Here is a 19,421-nt window from a genome sequence, read left to right on the forward strand (position 1 = left end):
AGTGCGGCATGGTGTTGTTTAGTGCGGCATGGTGTTGTTCAGTGCGGGATGGTGTTCAGTGCGGCATGGTGTTGTTCAGTGCGGTATCGTGTTGTTCAGTGCGGTATCGTGTTTCTCAGTGCGGTATCGTGTTGTTCAGTGCAGTATCGTTGTGTTGTTCGTATTGTGTTGTGTTGTTCATAATGTGTTGTGTTGTTCGTATTGTGTTGTGTTGTTCGTATTGTGTTGTGTTGTTCGTATTGTGTTGTGTTGTTCATATTGTGTTGTTCATATTGTGTTGAGTTGTTCGTATTGTGTTGTGTTGTTCGTATTGTGTTGCCTTTAACACTTAGCCTCTAACACTTAGCCTCTAACACTTAGCCTCTAGCATCTAGAAGGTAAATAAATAGGAAGGAAGGACTCACCGGTGACGTCTTCGCCCACGTCCAAGCGTTGTACTTTGTATTTTCATCCTTCTGACAGTGGAAAACATAGCCAACAAACACCGTGGAACCTAAACGAATGAAAGAAAACTATCATTTGGCCACAACCAACATTCACAGATACAACACAATGTGACGTGCGGGGTTGAGGTTAAAGGTTGAGTGAAGGGCCCTCGTTTTAAACTACTTTTTTGAAAAGGATTGGGAACAAGTAAGACGTATTTAATTTATTTAATGGGAAGTAGTAAGAGCTATTGAATTTAATCTATGTATTATATTCTATTGTATTGTATTCTGTTGTATTCTTTTGGATTGTATTCACACTAACCCCACTAAAACTTCAGCCCACAAAAACTCGCCTCTGGCGCCTAGCCTCTGGCACTTAGCCTCTAACACTTAGCCTTTAACACTTAGCCTTTAACACTTAGCCTTTAACACTTAGCCTTTAACACTTAGCCTTTAACACTTAGCCTTTAACACTTAGCCTAGAAGGTGAATAAATAGGGTTAAAGGTTGAGTGAAGGGCCCTCGTTTTAAACTACTGTTTTGAAAAGGAGTGGGAACAAGTAAGACGTATTTAATTTATTTAATGGGAAGTAGTAAGACTTATTAAATTTATTTAATCTACTTTTCTTCCCAGGCAAAATTTGATGTGCTGCAATTCCAAATTTCCAAAGTGAATGAAGGAATGAAGTCCTTTAAATTATGATTTTGTATAAATACTAGGCATTAACACAAAATCGACGGCACAAAATGGGCAGACTTTACTTGTTTGAAAAGGACTGGTTACAAGACAGACTTTTTTAATTTATTTAATGGGAAGAAGACTTAGTTTAATTGATCTATTTTTGTTCCCTGGCAAAATTCGATTTGCTGCAATTCCAAATTTCCCAAAGTGAATGAAGGCAAGAAGTCGTTTAAATTATGATTTTGTTTAAATACTAGGCATGGACACAAAATCTACGGCACAAAATGGGCAGACTTTACTTGTTTGAAGAGGACTGGTTACAAGACAGACTTTTCTGATTTATTTATTGGGAAGAAGACTTATTTAGTTTATTTAATCTATTTTTGTTCCCTGGCAAAATTGGATTTGCTGAAACTGTATTTTGCCAAATCTTGCCTTGAGACCTGATAGGAAGTATTAAACGCTTAGTTAAATCAATACAAGTTGGTAGTAAGAGCGAGTAATGTTGGTTGAACCGATGAATGAAGGTTGAAAGCAATTTAAATTATGACTTTGTATAAATACTAGATATTAACAGAACATCTACTGCGCGAAATGGGCAGAGTTTACTTGTTTGAGAAGGAGTGGCTTATTCAAAACTAAGATTTATTTAATCTGTTTGTTCCCAGGCAAAATTGGATGTGATGCAATTCCAAATTTCACCACATGACGGTGCCCAATTTCGACTTCATAGGACATATTAAACACTTAGCTTGTTATTATGTTCAAGGTAATCAGATTTGTTTATTATTCTAATGGCCTCTTCAAAACTATTCTGGATTACTACTTTGGATCTATTCTACATTACTTGGCAACAACATACTCTGTAACAGATTAGGCAGTATAATCATATATGTTAACTTGAGAGTGCCCACACTCAATCTACTTATCGTGATGTGTTAAATCAATTACTGTTAGACATTATTTGTCTGATAATCTACCAAATCTTTGAATTGAAGAATTTGTGATTTAATTAATAGCTTGTTCAGGGTAATCAGACTTGTATATAATTCTAATGGCCTTCTTTTGAAAACTATTCTGAATTACAACTTTGGATCTTATATTACTTTGCAACAATCTACTCGGTGACAGATTAGGCAGTATAATCACATATGTTAACTTCAGTGCCCACACTGTATTTATTTATGGTTATTTGTTAAATCAAGTACTGTTAGACATGAAATAGGAAGTGTTTAACATAAATGTTATGGCTACTCACCATTGTAGCTCGCTCCTGGTCAATGATATGAGCCTCTTCTTGCAGTGGAAAACTTGCAGCCAACAAACACCGTGGAACCTAAAGGAATGAAATTAAACATTAACATTTCGCCTGGACCAACATTCACACGTACAACGCAACGCGGCTACACTTCTGCTATTACAAACGTAAATCTCCTTAAACACAACGAGTGTTACTTACCGTGTACGCTCTAGGCAAAATTGGATGTGATGCAATTCCAAATCTATCTGAAACGGCAGTTAAAAGTAGAGTTACATCAAGTTTTCTTTTTTAATCAACACAATCATTTACAACCGTTGACCAGAAAGAATCGTCGAAATTCGACGTCCCCCACAAACGCCACGCTCACTCGCTTTTCAGGGCAACAAAAGTACTTCTTTTTAAAAACGATGAGTTGTACTTACCGTGTACGCTCTGGACGGTCCAGTTGCAAGCAGAAAATAAAAATATTTCTCTTGTTAGTCGTATGTTACCATCCGCTGTGTCTTTGTCAACATCGCCGCCGTTTTCCTACTTCCTGCTGCGAGCCACGCCCACGGATTTAAATTTGGGCGGAAGCTCTTTCCATTGGCGTCGTTTTCGCGTATAGCAAATCCGATTGGTTGGGAAGGGGGCACGGTTATGCAGCCGAGGGGTCCTGTGATCGGTGGGATGTAAAGTAGGCGTCGACGTCACGTCCGCGTCACGTGACCACGACGTGGCAGACGTCATATAGCAACCGCTGTTTTGTTTAGTAGACTTACAGTTGTTATGCATTGACATAATGGCGCACACACCAAATAGATTTAAATAAATTAAATAATTCTTCTGCCCACTCTCTTTTAAACAAGTTAACTCTCCCCGCGGATTTGAATTCCGGCGAAAGTTACGCCCATCGACGTCACGTATGTCACGTGACCACGACGTGGCAGATGTCATATAGCAACCGCTGTTTTGTTTAGTAGATTTACAGTTGTTATGCATTGGCATAATGGTGTGCACTCAAAATAGATTTAAATAAATTAAATATTTCTTCTGCCCACTCCCTTTTAAACAAGTTAACTCTGCCCACGTCCATTGACGTCTTGTCTGCGTCACGTGACCACGACGTAGCGACGTCATATAGTAACCGCTGTTTTGATCAGTAGACTTACAGTTATTATGCGTTGACATAATGGCGCACTGGTTAGCATGGCCACCTCTTAAGCATGATGTTGCGGGTTCGACGCCTGATCAATGTTAGCATGGAGTGAGCTGAAGTGCATGGCGCTGAAGATTTGAATCTTTGAAATGCGCTGAGGTCTGACATATCAGGCAGAATGGTTTGCCATCATGTTCAACAAAAAATAGAAACTTTCCCACTCTGATTAAAACGTCCTGTGTTCATCTACGTATTTTCGTTTTGCTGTGCATCTTTTCCCTGCCATTTCGAGAGCCCAATTGACACTCATAGTTGACCAAAATACCAAATTGAACTCAAGTGAAGCCAACACGCACAGGGAGGCCAAGGAGAAGAATAGAAAGAGAAACAGAAACTTCTCCTCCAATTGTTTGATTTGTCTCTTCTGAGCTTCGATGAATTCTTTCAGCTCTTTGTTCCTCTAGGACGGACAAATGGAAAGTGGCATTCAAAAGCCAGTAAGCGTGCAAGTAAGTGCCGGGCTGGCTTTGGGCCCTTACCTGTTGCGCGCTGTGCAGCAGATCCATTCTCTCTTGGAGATTGCAAGCGTCGCGCTCCCTCAACTCGCACATCAGGGCTCGCTTCCATTGGTCCACGGCGCTCCTAAGCTCTTCTCTCTGATCCGCCGTCAGCACGTCATTCACGCCAGCGTGGCTGGCTTTTTCGCCGTCCGTGGCGGGGCAGTCCCGCTGCGGTAGCGCCTCGTACAACATGGCCTCCAGCTCCAGGATCCTCTGGGCCGCAATCCTCGTCCATCAGTGGTCCGGCGGGAGATTTGAGGGCGGCTTACCTTATGAGCCTGGTCCATGGAACACTTCCTGAAGTCCAACTCTTCATCCAGGTAGCCCTTCTGCTTGCAGAACATATCCTAGCACAGCTCAAGGTCAGAATTGTTGGGGCACATTGCCGGAGTTCCCCTTGGCTGATGTCGCGTGTCTGTCTACCTTCTCACTTTCAATGTCCAACATCTTCTGTTGAAGTGCTGACTTGGTCACTTTGATGTATTCTAACCACTGAGGAAAGGCTGCTGTCACATAAGCAGAATGCGAGAGCGTGCGTGGACGTGCGCGTTACCTTCTCGGCTAGGGTGAGAAGGGTCCTGGCGTGAATCACGACCACCTGCTCCTCGTTGGTGAGATTCTGCAAGAGCCCAAAGGCACAGCGTCAACAAGCTTCTTTCAGCGCAAAGCCTTCCAAAAGTCACATTTGAGCCGCCGAGTCTCGTGGAGTGCGAACATAAGGAGTTCGACATACACTTACGGCGTTATAGCCCAGGATGTCCAGCTTCTTCATCAGATCACTGATGACGATGTCCGGGGGAAAGGCGCAAGGAGCAATGTAAGGTGTTCTGGGACCTCGGGTTAAGGTTAGGGTTGCAAGGGACGCCTTACGTACGCTCACGCCCTCGGCCTCGCAGTAGATCTGCAAAGGGCTGAGGCCGTCTGGGAAACGGACTTGCAGAAACTTCAAGACGGGGGAGCGCCACTCCCTCTCCTGAAAGGCAGAGGCATGCATCCGTCCGTCCGTCCGTCCGTCCGTCCGTCCGTCACATCTCTGGCCTCAACACGCTCGTGCGAGTCTTCCCACCTCCAGCTCCAGGATGCGGAACTCAAGCAGTTCGTTTTGGTCTCGGATATCCTGGATGTGCTCTTTCAGACGCGCTTCTTCCGCCTCCATCCGCCTGACCTGAAAAGACAGTCAGACCTCATCTGCGGGGCTTCCCGACAGGTGTGACGCCAAGCGACTCCGCCCAGCGCCTTTCTTTCCGTCACCTTTTCGGCCAACTGCTGATTGCTCTGACGCAGCAGCTGCTTCTCCTCCACCCACTTGACATTCTAGAAGAGACAAACGCGTGGACAGCTTTGGAATGTTGTGTCATTTTCATCCACAAATTCTTTGGTTGACTGGAAAATGACATTTGCTTTTCTCCGCATTTTCCCAGCCACGTTCGGGGGGGGGGGGGGGGGGTTGGTCCAGTAATGCCAGACGGATGAGTGACTGAAGAATGTAGCTATTTTGTCTGAGAAAAAGGTGTGCTCATTGATGAGCTTACCTGTCCTTGTTGCTTCAGCGCTGACTCCAGATCTGCTACTCTGCTTTGATAGTGACCCATTTCTACCATCAGCTTTTCTCTGGTCTGAAAGGAGGAGGAGGGAGGCTCCTCCTCCTCCTTTCAGACCAGAGAACACCCGAGGCTGGGTGAGAACGGGGAGGCTGCGACCCGGCCGGGGGTTGCGGGAAGGGGCGCCACCTTGATCTCCTTCTCGGCGTCGTAGTCCCCTTCGCTGGTCTGGGCTAGCAGAGCGTAGGCTCGTTGCAGCGCTTGATATTCTTGCGTCAGCTGGCGGTAGCGAAGCTCCGCCTCTTCATGCACACACCAATGCAACACAGCACTAATACCAGAATCAGTCAGACCGGCGACAAAGCACCCGCGACGCAAAGACGAGTCCGATTCCAGGCTGAAGAGGAATGTTTGGTGCCAATACGCTGGCAGAAATGGCGGGCTACCTCTTCGGGTTCCGTGTCGGGGGTTCTGTCGGTGTGAAAAGACAAGGACGATCCGTCCGGGTCCACCAACACGTCTTCGTCGTAGCCGTAAAATGTTTCGATGACCTGCGGGCGCGGAAGCAAACATCTCTCTGAACAAACTGAAGCGACACCTCACGATGAATCGACGAGAGGAACGATAGCGAGAAAAAGGCCATTTCATCTTGCGCAACACCAAGCAGCCGCAAACAAACAGACTCACCTTGCAGGACCTCACGCTTTGTTCCTCCTCAGAGATTCTCGACGTCGGTATCGTAGCAGCAAATCTCTCTCCTGTCGACACAAATAATCCGCCTTTGAGATTCTTTGGATGCAAAGGGAACGAACGGCTCCGGCGCAGAAACAAACGCGACTCACAATGACATTTCTGACATGAGCTCCTGTCTCCAGAGCCTGAAAAACACGTCAACGGCGATGATTGGAGGGACGCTCGTCTTTTCCAAAAGTGACAACTACAGGGTGTGTCAGGGTTTTCCAGATTATCTTTATCGTATCATTGTGTTGCTTTGACTTTGACTGCGACCTGTAATAAATAATATTATTTATCCCTTATTTATCCCTATCGCTTATCCCTTCCTACACAAAGTCGTAAAACACCCCTTGCTATGTTTTGACTAGAGGTCAAGGGCTTCCTCTATTCAATCCACTCTTACACCCACCCTGTTTCTCTTAATTAAAATGCTCGTGCAGGAGCCGAGAGTCAGACTTCATTCGTACAACGGATGGACTCTCCACCTGCAGGTGTCCAAAAGAACTTACTTGTCTCCCGTGTGGTTCTTGCAAAATAAGTTGGAGCGAGCGCAACTCTAACAGGGTGCATTTTGCCACTAGCTGCCTACGGACAATGACGTCGCGCTCGCGGCTCATGGTTGACGGGCTGAGCAGCCGGGCAAGTCCGTCGTTTTCAGCGCACAGCGAGTGGCAAAGGCGCTGACAAAACGGGAGCTTTGAGCTGCTGAAAACGGCAAAACAAGTCTAAAGCGTGTTCAAACGCGTGCGCACAATGCTCCTGCTTGAAAGGTCGGAATTTAAGGGGCCAATTTTTTGGATGGCGGCCGCCGGCCAAGCTTTGGACGGAAAAGGTTTCCTGGCGACAGCGAGCGAGCGCGGCGCTGCCGTACGTGCACCGAGTCGCCTGCCTGAAGACCTTGGACAAGTCGTCGATGATGTGCCGCTGCTCCACAACTTGAAGGAACTCCATTTCACCGTCCTGCTGGCCGCAACCGCGGTCCAGGTCATTGAGCGAACTAGGCCTTCTCTGTGGAACACAAATGCAGTGGACTCTGTTGGCACGCCGCCGTTGTCCGCGTCGACTTACCAAGCTTGCCATCTCCTCGTTCTCCTGGGTGACAAAGCGCACTTTGTTTTCAAGGCGACACAGCACCAGCGAGAGTTCTTCATTCTTCCTGCTCAGGCGTTTGTTTTTGTACAGGAGTGGCAGAAACTGGCTTTCTGTTTCTCTCAGTCGCTTTAGCTGCAAGCATGAAGTGCGGGATGTGAAAGACGCACAACACGCGGGCCAGAACGTATCCATTCCTTTTGCATCGGTTTGAACGGAATCGTGGCTTTGGCTCCCAATAAAAGACATCTACCAGGCAACCGACTCGCCGCGCCGCTCAACTAATAAGCAAGCGCAATGGGTGCCTCGCTGGATGGCGCGCATCAAACGTAGCGCAAACCTTCAAGCGTGCCGTCAATAAATTACCAGTTCATTGCGCTCTTCAGAAAGCAGGGCGTTTCGATCCTCCAGTTTCCTGATGACTGCGCTGAGCTCAGCGATTTTCAGATGAAACCGTCGCGTGTCCCGAGCCTCCTGAGACTGAAAACGCCCCGCAACACACACACACAAGCACTCGTTCAAAGTTCAAAACTGTTTTTGTGCTACCTTCCTCCAGCAACGAACTAAGTCATGCGTACTGCAAGTGTGTGATGAGGTGGCTTATGCAATGAAGAGGATTGCTAGTAGCGGCGTTGACCCCACTTCCAGGGTAGTTTAGGCCCGCCCTTTGGGAATCCCTCAGGGCAGCGATCTGCTGCTCGGCAGCCTGAGTCTGCAGCTGAAGGCGGTGGACGTGGCCGGCCCCAGGGCTTCATCCAAAACACTAACCGCTCTGTCTTTCAGCTTGATCTCATCCGTCTGGATGTACAAACGGGGAGCGCTCAGGCAGGCGGGCAAACTCATTTGCCAGAATTGTGACAAAAACAAAGAGAGCAACCGGCCAATTTTTTTCTTGAATCGACTAGAACACCTTTGCTGTGACAAAAGCGAAGCGAGCAACCGGACATTTTCTTCTTGTGAAATAGAATAGAATAGAATGCCTTAGGTGTCATTGCACTGCAGGTGTACAACGAAATTGGGAACATAGCCACGCACCGCGCATCTGATCAGTCCTACCAGTCGGCGGATCTCCCTCTCGCAGTCTCTCTTGGTTCGGCTCATCTCCTCCCGATGCTGGTGATGAGCCGATCGGAGCTCGGCCGCTCGGGACTGCCAGGCCTGCTGGGCCGCTGCCAGGGCTTCTTCCGCGCTCCTGGTGGAGGCGACACCGCTCGGTCTCCCGACACCGCCGCGTCTCCTCCACCTCCGCCAGCAAAGCGCCCCCCCTCCTCACCTGAGCAGACATTGCGCCACACCGGGCCGTTGAGACCGCAACGGAGCGCCGCGACGCTTACTGGGGACAAGCTACACAATACGGTAGCGGCCGCATCGAAGCCCGACGTGGCGTGCGGATAGTCAGACACGGATAGAGCGGATCACCTTGTCCATGGAGCCGTCCCTCAGGCTGAGGACCAAGGCATTCAGTCGCTGGATCTCTCCATCTTTGATTTTGATCACTCTCATCAGCTCCATTTCATGCTGCCGCAGTAATGTCTCCCTGGTAATGGCTAACTCTTTCTGCTTCTCCTCATGGAGTTTGCTTTTGAGTTCCGTCATGGCGGCGGTGGCACGGTGGTGCTCCGCCCGCAGGTCCTGACTTCTCTCTCTCTCCAGACAGCTGACCTGACATGACTTAGACTTAGACTTAGACAAACTTTATTGTCATCTTGTCTGCACATGGTGCATACAAAACGAAATTCCGTTGCATACGTCTTACAACAAAGTAGTGATATTGCAGTTGAATAGAAGTAACATATCCTATGAAAATATATATATATATATATATATATACATATACTATATATATATATATATATATATATATATATATATATATATATATATATATATATATATATATATATATATATATATATATATATTAAAAATAAGTATAAAGATGAATGAAATGATGAAATGTCCTGAATGGAGGGAAGAGGAGCCCCTATGATCCTCTCTGCTGTCCTCACCACTCTCCTCACGTTCTTCCAATCGGAGGCGGTGCAGCCTCCACACCACACAGAGAGACAGCTTGTCAGAATGCTCTCTATGGTGCTCCTGTAGAACGTCCTCATGATGGGTGGGGGCAGGTGGGCTCTCCTCATCCTCCGCAGGAAGTACAAGCGCTTCTGTGCCCTCTTGACCAGTGCCGTAGTGTTCATAGTCCAGGTGAGGTCTTCTGTGATGTGGACCCCCAGGAATTTGGTGCTGCTGACCACCTCCACAGCTGAGCTGTTGATGATCAGTGGAGCGTGGTGAGGCTGTTTTTTCCTGAAGTCGACGATGATCTCCTTCATCTTCTCCTCATTCAGGATCAGGCTGTTTTCTCTGCACCAGCCCACCAGCTGCTCCACCTCCTCTCTGTAGTCCAGGTCGTTGTTGTCTCTGATGAGCCCCACCACCGTTGTGTCGTCTGCTGACTTCACGATGTGATTGGTGGTGAACCTGAGGACGCAGTCGTGTGTCATCAGGGTGCACAGCAGGGGGCTCAGGACGCAGCCCTGAAGGGAGCCTGTGCTGAGGGTGATGACATCAGAGGTGTTCTGTCCGACCCGGACTGACTGAGGTCTGTTGGTGAGGAAGTCTAGCAGCCAGTTGCGAAGGGGGGTGTTGAAGCCCAGGTGTTCCAATTTTCCTACCAGATGCTGTGGGATGATGGTGTTAAACGCTGAGCTGAAGTCCAGGAACAGCCTCCGCACATGGGTGTTCTTCTCCTCCAGGTGAGCCAGGCTCAGGTGAAGAACGGAGGAGATGGCTTCCTGAGTGGAGCGGTTTTGCCGGTCGGCAAACTGGAACGGGTCAAATAATAGGGGGAGTCTGGAAACGATGTGACCTTTAAGCAGCCTTTCGAAGCACTTCATCATAACCGGAGTCAGTGCAACAGGCCGGTAATCATTAAATGAGGTGATTTGAGGTTTCTTCGGCACCGGAATGATGGAGGCAGTCTTAAAGCACGCCGGCACTGTGGCTTGGCCCAGCGAGGTGTTAAAAATGTCTGTGATGACCCCAGCCAGATGACTTGCACATTCCCTGAACACACGCCCAGGAATGTTGTCCGGGCCAGGGGCCTTACAGGGGTTGACTCTCCTCAGGGTCTTCAACACATCGGCGGAGTCAAGGCAGAGTACCTCCTCTTCCTGATGGGGGACAGTTTTAACTGCTGGAGTGCCGTTTAGTGCCTCGAACCTCCCAAAGAAGTTATTTAGACCATTTAGAAAGTCAGCATCAACTACACCCACCGGGGGGGGAGGGTGAGTTGTCGTCTGTAATCGCCCGTATGCCTTGCCACATACTCCTGATGTTTTTGACGTCGTGGAAACGATCCTGAAATTTTCGACTGCGGTCTCGCTTCGCTATCCTGATGGCACGGTTCAAGTTGGCTCTCGCTGTCCTCAGTGTCTCCTTGTCGCCAGACTTGAAGGCAGAGTTCCGCGCTCGTAGCGTTTGACGTACCTCCTCAGTCATCCAGGGTCGTTGGTTGCCCCGGGTGATGATATTCTTAGTGGTGCTGACGTCCTCGGTGCATTTGTTGATGTAGGCTGACACAGTCATGGCACACGCATGTCTAATCTACATCGGGAAAACTGGGAGGGAGGGAGGCAGGCAGGGAGGCAGGCAGGGAGGCAGGCAGGGAGGCAGGCAGTGTCTGTCTGTTGAGGTTTTCACCTTGTTCTTCTCCTGCTGAAGTTCTAACTGGACGTCCATCAGTTTGGTTCTCAGCTCGTCATTGGCGGCCTGAAGGGCGTCCGTTCGCTCCGCCTTGGCCCGCCCTGCCGGAGCTCGTTTGGACATCTCTTACTCGAGTCTCGCCCGGTCGTCAGTCAGAGATCACAACATTTGTACCTGGAGAGCACAAACGCAGCGCTGTTTTCCACTGGCTTCGAACTCAACTTCAATCGGTACCGTAACTTACAACATCATAAACATAGAACTAGCTTGACTTATTCATTGAATAAATGCATTTGGTTCTTCAAAACTGCATCACGCAACATAGCGTGACCGAGACGGCCGTTATCCACCTGCGTGAAGTTATTTGGTGAAATGAATGAGATGTTTAAGACACCATCGTTCTGTCTCTATGTAGATGAAGGGAAATAATCGATTGCTGAAGGTCCAAAGGTGTTGTGATAAACAAATAAACATATTAGTGATTAGTGACATATTTGTGATAGACATATTAGGCAGGATAATCACATATGTTAACGTGACTGCCCACACTGTATTTATTTATGGTTATTTGTTAAATCGAGTACTGTTAGACATGAAATAGGAAGTGTTTAACATAAATGGAAGACGAAAGGGGTACTCACCATTGTAGCTCCTGCTGGTCAATGATACGAGCCTCTTCTTGCAGTGGAAAACATACAGCCAACAAACACCGTGGAACCTAAAGGAATGAAATTAAACATTAACATTTAGCCTCAACCAACATTCACAGATACAACGCAACGCAAACTACACAAACGTAAATCTTTTTAAACACAATGAGTTGTACTTACCGTGTACGCTCTAGACGGTCCACTTGCAAGCAGAAAATAAAGATATTTCTGTTGATAATCGTCGTGTTTGTATCCGGTGTCTCGCTCAAGGCCATTGCGCCCACAGATTTGAATTTTGGCGAGAGTTCAGCCTATTGACGTCATTTCCGCGGTGTAATACCCGCATATCTGAAACGGCAAAGTTAAGAGTAGAGTTAAATAAAGTTTTTAGTCAACGCAATAATTTACAACCGTTGACCAGTCGAAATAATCGTCGAAATTTGGCGTCTGTGGCTGGAAGCAGACGCCGAGTTCGACATTCCTCCCAAACGCCACACTCCCTCGCTTTTCAGGGCTAAAAAAAAACAGTTGTAATTACCTTGTACGCTCTAGACGGTCAAGTTGCAAGCTGAAAACAAAAATATTTGCCTTGTAAGTCATCGTGTTACTAACCGCTGTGTCTTGTTTGCCAGAATTGCCGCTTTCCTACTTCCTGTTGCAAGCCACGCCCACGGATTATAATTTTGCCGTGAGTTCCGCCTATTGACGTCATGTCCGCGTGACATGACTGCGACGTAATATTATCTAAAACTGTTTGTGTGGTATTGTGTTGTTCTGTGCGGTATTGTGTTATTCTGTGCGGCGTCGTGTTGTTCTGTGCGGCGTCGTGTTGTTCAGTGCGACGTTGTGTTGTTCAGTGCGGCATGGTGTTGTTCAGTGCGGCATGGTGTTGTTCAGTGCGGCATGGTGTTGTTCAGTGCGGCATGGTGTTGTTCAGTGCGGCATAATGTTGTTCAGTGCGGCATGGTGTTGTTCAGTGCGGCATGGTGTTGTTCAGTGCGGCATGGTGTTGTTCAGTGCGGCATAATGTTGTTCAGTAAGCCATAATGTTGTTCAGTGCGGCATGGTGTTGTTCAGTGCGGGATGGTGTTGTTCAGTGCAGGATGGTGTTGTTCAGTGCGGCATGGTGTTGTTCAATGCGGCATGGTGTTGTTCAGTGCGGGATGGTGTTGTTCAGTGCAGGATGGTGTTGTTCAGTGCGGCATGGTGTTGTTCAATGCGGCATGGTGTTGTTCAGTGCGGCATGGTGTTGTTCAGTGCGGCATGGTGTTGTTCAGTGCGGCATGGTGTTGTTCAGTGCGGAATGGTGTTGTTCAGTGCGGCATGGTGTTGTTCAGTGTGGGATGGTGTTGTTCAATGCGGGATCGTGTTGTTCAGTACGGGGTGGTGTTGTTCAGTGCAGGATGGTGTTGTTCAGTGCAGGATGGTGTTGTTCAGTGCGGCATGGTGTTGTTCAATGCAGGATCGTGTTGTTCAGTGCAGCATGGTGTTGTTCAGTGCGGCATGGTGTTGTTCAATGCGGCATGGTGTTGTTCAGTGCGGGATGGTGTTGTTCAGTGCGGCATGGTGTTTTTCAGTGCGGCATAATGTTGTTCAGTGCAGCATGGTGTTGTTCAGTGCGGCATGGTGTTGTTCAGTGCGACATAATGTTGTTCAGTGCGGCATAATGTTGTTCAGTGCGGCATGGTGTTGTTCAGTGCGGCATGGTGTTGTTCAGTGCGGCATGGTGTTGTTCAGTGCGGCATGGTGTTGTTCAGTGCAGGATGGTGTTGTTCAGTGCAGGATGGTGTTGTTCAATGCGGCATGGTGTTGTTCAGTGCGGGATGGTGTTGTTCAGTGCAGGATGGTGTTGTTCAGTGCGGCATGGTGTTGTTCAGTGCGGAATGGTGTTGTTCAGTGCGGCATGGTGTTGTTCAGTGCGGCATGGTGTTGTTCAGTGCAGGATGGTGTTGTTCAATGCGGGATGGTGTTGTTCAGTGCGGGATGGTGTTGTTCAGTGCAGGATGGTGTTGTTCAGTGCGGCATGGTGTTGTTCAATGCGGCATGGTGTTGTTCAGTGCAGGATGGTGTTGTTCAGTGCGGCATGGTGTTGTTCAATGCGGCATGGTGTTGTTCAATGCGGCATGGTGTTGTTCAGTGCGGCATGGTGTTGTTCAGTGCGGCATGGTGTTGTTCAGTGCAGCGTAATGTTGTTCAGTGCGGCATGGTGTTGTTCAGTGCGGAATGGTGTTGTTCAGTGCGGCATGGTGTTGTTCAGTGCGGGATGGTGTTGTTCAGTGCGGCATGGTGTTGCTCAGTGCGGCATGGTGTTGTTCAGTGCGGGATGGTGTTGTTCAGTGCGGCATGGTGTTGTTCAGTGCGGCATGGTGTTGTTCAGTGCGGCATGGTGTTGTTCAGTGTGGCATGGTGTTGTTCAGTGCGGCATAATGTTGTTCAGTGCGCCATAATGTTGTTCAGTGCGGCATGGTGTTGTTCAGTGCGGGATGGTGTTGTTCAGTGCAGGATGGTGTTGTTCAGTGCGGCATGGTGTTGTTCAATGCGGGATCGTGTTGTTCAGTGCGGCATGGTGTTGTTCAGTGCGGCATGGTGTTGTTCAGTGCGGCATGGTGTTGTTCAGTGCGGCATGGTGTTGTTCAGTGCGGCATAATGTTGTTCAGTGCGGCATAATGTTGTTCAGTGCGGCATAATGTTGTTCAGTGCGGCATAATGTTGTTCAGTGCGGCATAATGTTGTTCAGTGCGGCATAATGTTGTTCAGTGCGGCATAATGTTGTTCATTGCGGCATGGTGTTGTTCAGTGCGGCATGGTGTTGTTCAGTGCGGCATGGTGTTGTTCAGTGCGGGATGGTGTTGTTCAGTGCAGGATGGTGTTGTTCAGTGCGGCATGGTGTTGTTCAATGCGGCATGGTGTTGTTCAGTTCGGGATGGTGTTGTTCAGTGCGGCATGGTGTTGTTCAGTGCGGCATAATGTTTTTCAGTGCGGCATGTTGTTGTTCAGTGCGGCATGGTGTTGTTCAGTGCGGCATAATGTTGTTCAGTGCGGCATGGTGTTGTTCAGTGCGGAATGGTGTTGTTCAGTGCGGCATGGTGTTGTTCAGTGCGGCATGGTGTTGTTCAGTGCGGCATGGTGTTGTTCAGTGCGGCATGGTGTTGTTCAGTGCGGGATGGTGTTCAATGCGGGATCGTGTTGTTCAGTGCGGCATGGTGTTGTTCAGTGCGGCATGGTGTTGTTCAGTGCGGCATGGTGTTGTTTAGTGCGGCATGGTGTTGTTCATTTCGGCATAATGTTGTTCAGTGCGGCATAATGTTGTTTAGTGCGCCATGGTGTTGTTCAGTGCGGGATGGTGTTGTTCAGTGCGTTATAATGTTGTTCAGTGCGGCATGGTGTTGTTCAGTGCGGCATGGTGTTGTTCAGTGCGGCATAATGTTGTTCAGTGCGGCATAATGTTGTTCAGTGCGGGATGGTGTTGTTCAGTGCGGGATGGTGTTGTTCAGTGCGGCATGGTGTTCAATGCGGAATGGTGTTGTTCAGTGCAGGATGGTGTTGTTCAGTGCGGCATGGTGTTGTTCAGTGCGGCATAATGTTGTTCAGTGCGGCATGGTGTTGTTCAGTGCGGCATGGTGTTGTTCAGTGCGGCATGGTGTTGTTCAGTGCGGCATGGTGTTGTTCAGTGCGGCATGGTGTTGTTCAGTGCGGCATGGTGTTGTTCAGTGCGGCATAATGTTCAGTGAGGCATAATGTTGTTCAGTGCGGCATAATGTTGTTCAGTGCGGCATGGTGTTGTTCAGTGCGGGATGGTGTTGTTCAGTGCAGGATGGTGTTGTTCAGTGCGGCATGGTGTTCAGTGCGGGATGGTGTCTTTCAGTGCGGCATGGTGTCGTTCAGTGCGGCATGGTGTCTTTCAGTGCGGCATGGTGTCGTTCAGTGAGGCATGGTGTTGTTCAGTGCGGCATGGTGTTGTTTAGTGCGGCATGGTGTTGTTCAGTGCGGGATGGTGTTCAGTGCGGCATGGTGTTGTTCAGTGCGGTATCGTGTTGTTCAGTGCGGTATCGTGTTTCTCAGTGCGGTATCGTGTTGTTCAGTGCAGTATCGTTGTGTTGTTCGTATTGTGTTGTGTTGTTCGTAATGTGTTGTGTTGTTCGTATTGTGTTGTGTTGTTCGTATTGTGTTGTGTTGTTCGTATTGTGTTGTGTTGTTCATATTGTGTTGTTCATATTGTGTTGAGTTGTTCGTATTGTGTTGTGTTGTTCGTATTGTGTTGCCTTTAACACTTAGCCTCTAACACTTAGCCTCTAACACTTAGCCTCTAGCATCTAGAAGGTAAATAAATAGGAAGGAAGGACTCACCGGTGACGTCTTCGCCCACGTCCAAGCGTTGTACTTTGTATTTTCATCCTTCTGACAGTGGAAAACATAGCCAACAAACACCGTGGAACCTAAACGAATGAAAGAAAACTATCATTTGGCCACAACCAACATTCACAGATACAACACAATGTGACGTGCGGGGTTGAGGTTAAAGGTTGAGTGAAGGGCCCTCGTTTTAAACTACTTTTTTGAAAAGGATTGGGAACAAGTAAGACGTATTTAATTTATTTAATGGGAAGTAGTAAGAGCTATTGAATTTAATCTATGTATTATATTCTATTGTATTGTATTCTGTTGTATTCTTTTGGATTGTATTCACACTAACCCCACTAAAACTTCAGCCCACAAAAACTCGCCTCTGGCGCCTAGCCTCTGGCACTTAGCCTCTAACACTTAGCCTTTAACACTTAGCCTTTAACACTTAGCCTTTAACACTTAGCCTTTAACACTTAGCCTTTAACACTTAGCCTAGAAGGTGAATAAATAGGGTTAAAGGTTGAGTGAAGGGCCCTCGTTTTAAACTACTGTTTTGAAAAGGAGTGGGAACAAGTAAGACGTATTTAATTTATTTAATGGGAAGTAGTAAGACTTATTAAATTTATTTAATCTACTTTTCTTCCCAGGCAAAATTTGATGTGCTGCAATTCCAAATTTCCAAAGTGAATGAAGGAATGAAGTCCTTTAAATTATGATTTTGTATAAATACTAGGCATTAACACAAAATCGACGGCACAAAATGGGCAGACTTTACTTGTTTGAAAAGGACTGGTTACAAGACAGACTTTTTTAATTTATTTAATGGGAAGAAGACTTAGTTTAATTGATCTATTTTTGTTCCCTGGCAAAATTCGATTTGCTGCAATTCCAAATTTCCAAAGTGAATGAAGGCAAGAAGTCGTTTAAATTATGATTTTGTTTAAATACTAGGCATGGACACAAAATCTACGGCACAAAATGGGCAGACTTTACTTGTTTGAAGAGGACTGGTTACAAGACAGACTTTTCTGATTTATTTATTGGGAAGAAGACTTATTTAGTTTATTTAATCTATTTTTGTTCCCTGGCAAAATTGGATTTGCTGAAACTGTATTTTGCCAAATCTTGCCTTGAGACCTGATAGGAAGTATTAAACGCTTAGTTAAATCAATACAAGTTGGTAGTAAGAGCGAGTAATGTTGGTTGAACCGATGAATGAAGGTTGAAAGCAATTTAAATTATGACTTTGTATAAATACTAGATATTAACAGAACATCTACTGCGCGAAATGGGCAGAGTTTACTTGTTTGAGAAGGAGTGGCTTATTCAAAACTAAGATTTATTTAATCTGTTTGTTCCCAGGCAAAATTGGATGTGATGCAATTCCAAATTTCACCACATGACGGTGCCCAATTTCGACTTCATAGGACATATTAAACACTTAGCTTGTTATTATCCATCCATCCATCCATTTTCTGAACCGCTTAGTCCCCACGGGGGTCGCGGGCGTGCTGGAGCCTATCCCAGCAGTCATCGGGCAGTAGGCGGGGGACACCCTGAACTGGTTGCCAGCCAATCGCAGGGCACACAGAGACAGACAACCAATCACACTCGCACTCACACCTAGGGACAATTTGGAGTCTTCAATCGGCCTACCAAGCATGTTTTTGGAATGTGGGAGGAAACCGGAGTGCCCGGAGAAAACCCACGCGGGCCCGGGGAGAACATGCAAACTCCACACAGGGAGGGCCGGAGGTGGAATCGAACCCGCACCCTCCTAACTGTGAGGCGGACGTGCTACCCAGTGCGCCACCGAGCCGCCTTAGCTTGTTATTATGTTCAAGGTAATCAGATTTGTTTATTATTCTAATGGCCTCTTCAAAACTATTCTGGATTACTACTTTGGATCTATTCTACATTACTTGGCAACAACATACTCTGTAACAGATTAGGCAGTATAATCATATATGTTAACTTGAGAGTGCCCACACTCAATCTACTTATCGTGATGTGTTAAATCAATTACTGTTAGACATTATTTGTCTGATAATCTACCAAATCTTTGAATTGAAGAATTTGTGATTTAATTAATAGCTTGTTCAGGGTAATCAGACTTGTATATAATTCTAATGGCCTTCTTTTGAAAACTATTCTGAATTACAACTTTGGATCTTATATTACTTTGCAACAATCTACTCGGTGACAGATTAGGCAGTATAATCACATATGTTAACTTCAGTGCCCACACTGTATTTATTTATGGTTATTTGTTAAATCAAGTACTGTTAGACATGAAATAGGAAGTGTTTAACATAAATGTTATGGCTACTCACCATTGTAGCTCGCTCCTGGTCAATGATATGAGCCTCTTCTTGCAGTGGAAAACTTGCAGCCAACAAACACCGTGGAACCTAAAGGAATGAAATTAAACATTAACATTTCGCCTGGACCAACATTCACACGTACAACGCAACGCGGCTACACTTCTGCTATTACAAACGTAAATCTCCTTAAACACAACGAGTGTTACTTACCGTGTACGCTCTAGGCAAAATTGGATGTGATGCAATTCCAAATCTATCTGAAACGGCAGTTAAAAGTAGAGTTACATCAAGTTTTCTTTTTTAATCAACACAATCATTTACAACCGTTGACCAGAAAGAATCGTCGAAATTCGACGTCCCCCACAAACGCCACGCTCACTCGCTTTTCAGGGCAACAAAAGTACTTCTTTTTAAAAACGATGAGTTGTACTTACCGTGTACGCTCTGGACGGTCCAGTTGCAAGCAGAAAATAAAAATATTTCTCTTGTTAGTCGTATGTTACCATCCGCTGTGTCTTTGTCAACATCGCCGCCATTTTCCTACTTCCTGCTGCGAGCCACGCCCACGGATTTAAATTTGGGCGGAAGCTCTTTCCATTGGCGTCGTTTTCGCGTATAGCAAATCCGATTGGTTGGGAAGGGGGCACGGTTATGCAGCCGAGGGGTCCTGTGATCGGTGGGATGTAAAGTAGGCGTCGACGTCACGTCCGCGTCACGTGACCACGACGTGGCAGACGTCATATAGCAACCGCTGTTTTGTTTAGTAGACTTACAGTTGTTATGCATTGACATAATGGCGCACACACCAAATAGATTTAAATAAATTAAATAATTCTTCTGCCCACTCTCTTTTAAACAAGTTAACTCTCCCCGCGGATTTGAATTCCGGCGAAAGTTACGCCCATCGACGTCACGTATGTCACGTGACCACGACGTGGCAGATGTCATATAGCAACCGCTG

General features: G+C 46.9%; 1 long non-coding RNA gene across 1 annotated transcript; it reads right to left on the minus strand.

Annotated features, from left to right (window-relative positions):
* Positions 1–10,296: 10,296 nt before the first annotated feature.
* On the minus strand, positions 10,297–11,861 carry LOC137840003 (uncharacterized). The gene is made up of 3 exons (XR_011086391.1): positions 11,784–11,861; positions 11,140–11,316; positions 10,297–11,012 (listed from the first exon to the last, which is right to left on the minus strand). It is a non-coding gene; the product is annotated as an uncharacterized lncRNA (long non-coding RNA).
* Positions 11,862–19,421: the final 7,560 nt, after the last annotated feature.

The sequence above is a fragment of the Syngnathus scovelli genome, unplaced genomic scaffold, assembly GCF_024217435.2.
Source record: "Syngnathus scovelli strain Florida unplaced genomic scaffold, RoL_Ssco_1.2 HiC_scaffold_30, whole genome shotgun sequence".
Lineage (NCBI taxonomy): Eukaryota > Metazoa > Chordata > Actinopteri > Syngnathiformes > Syngnathidae > Syngnathus > Syngnathus scovelli.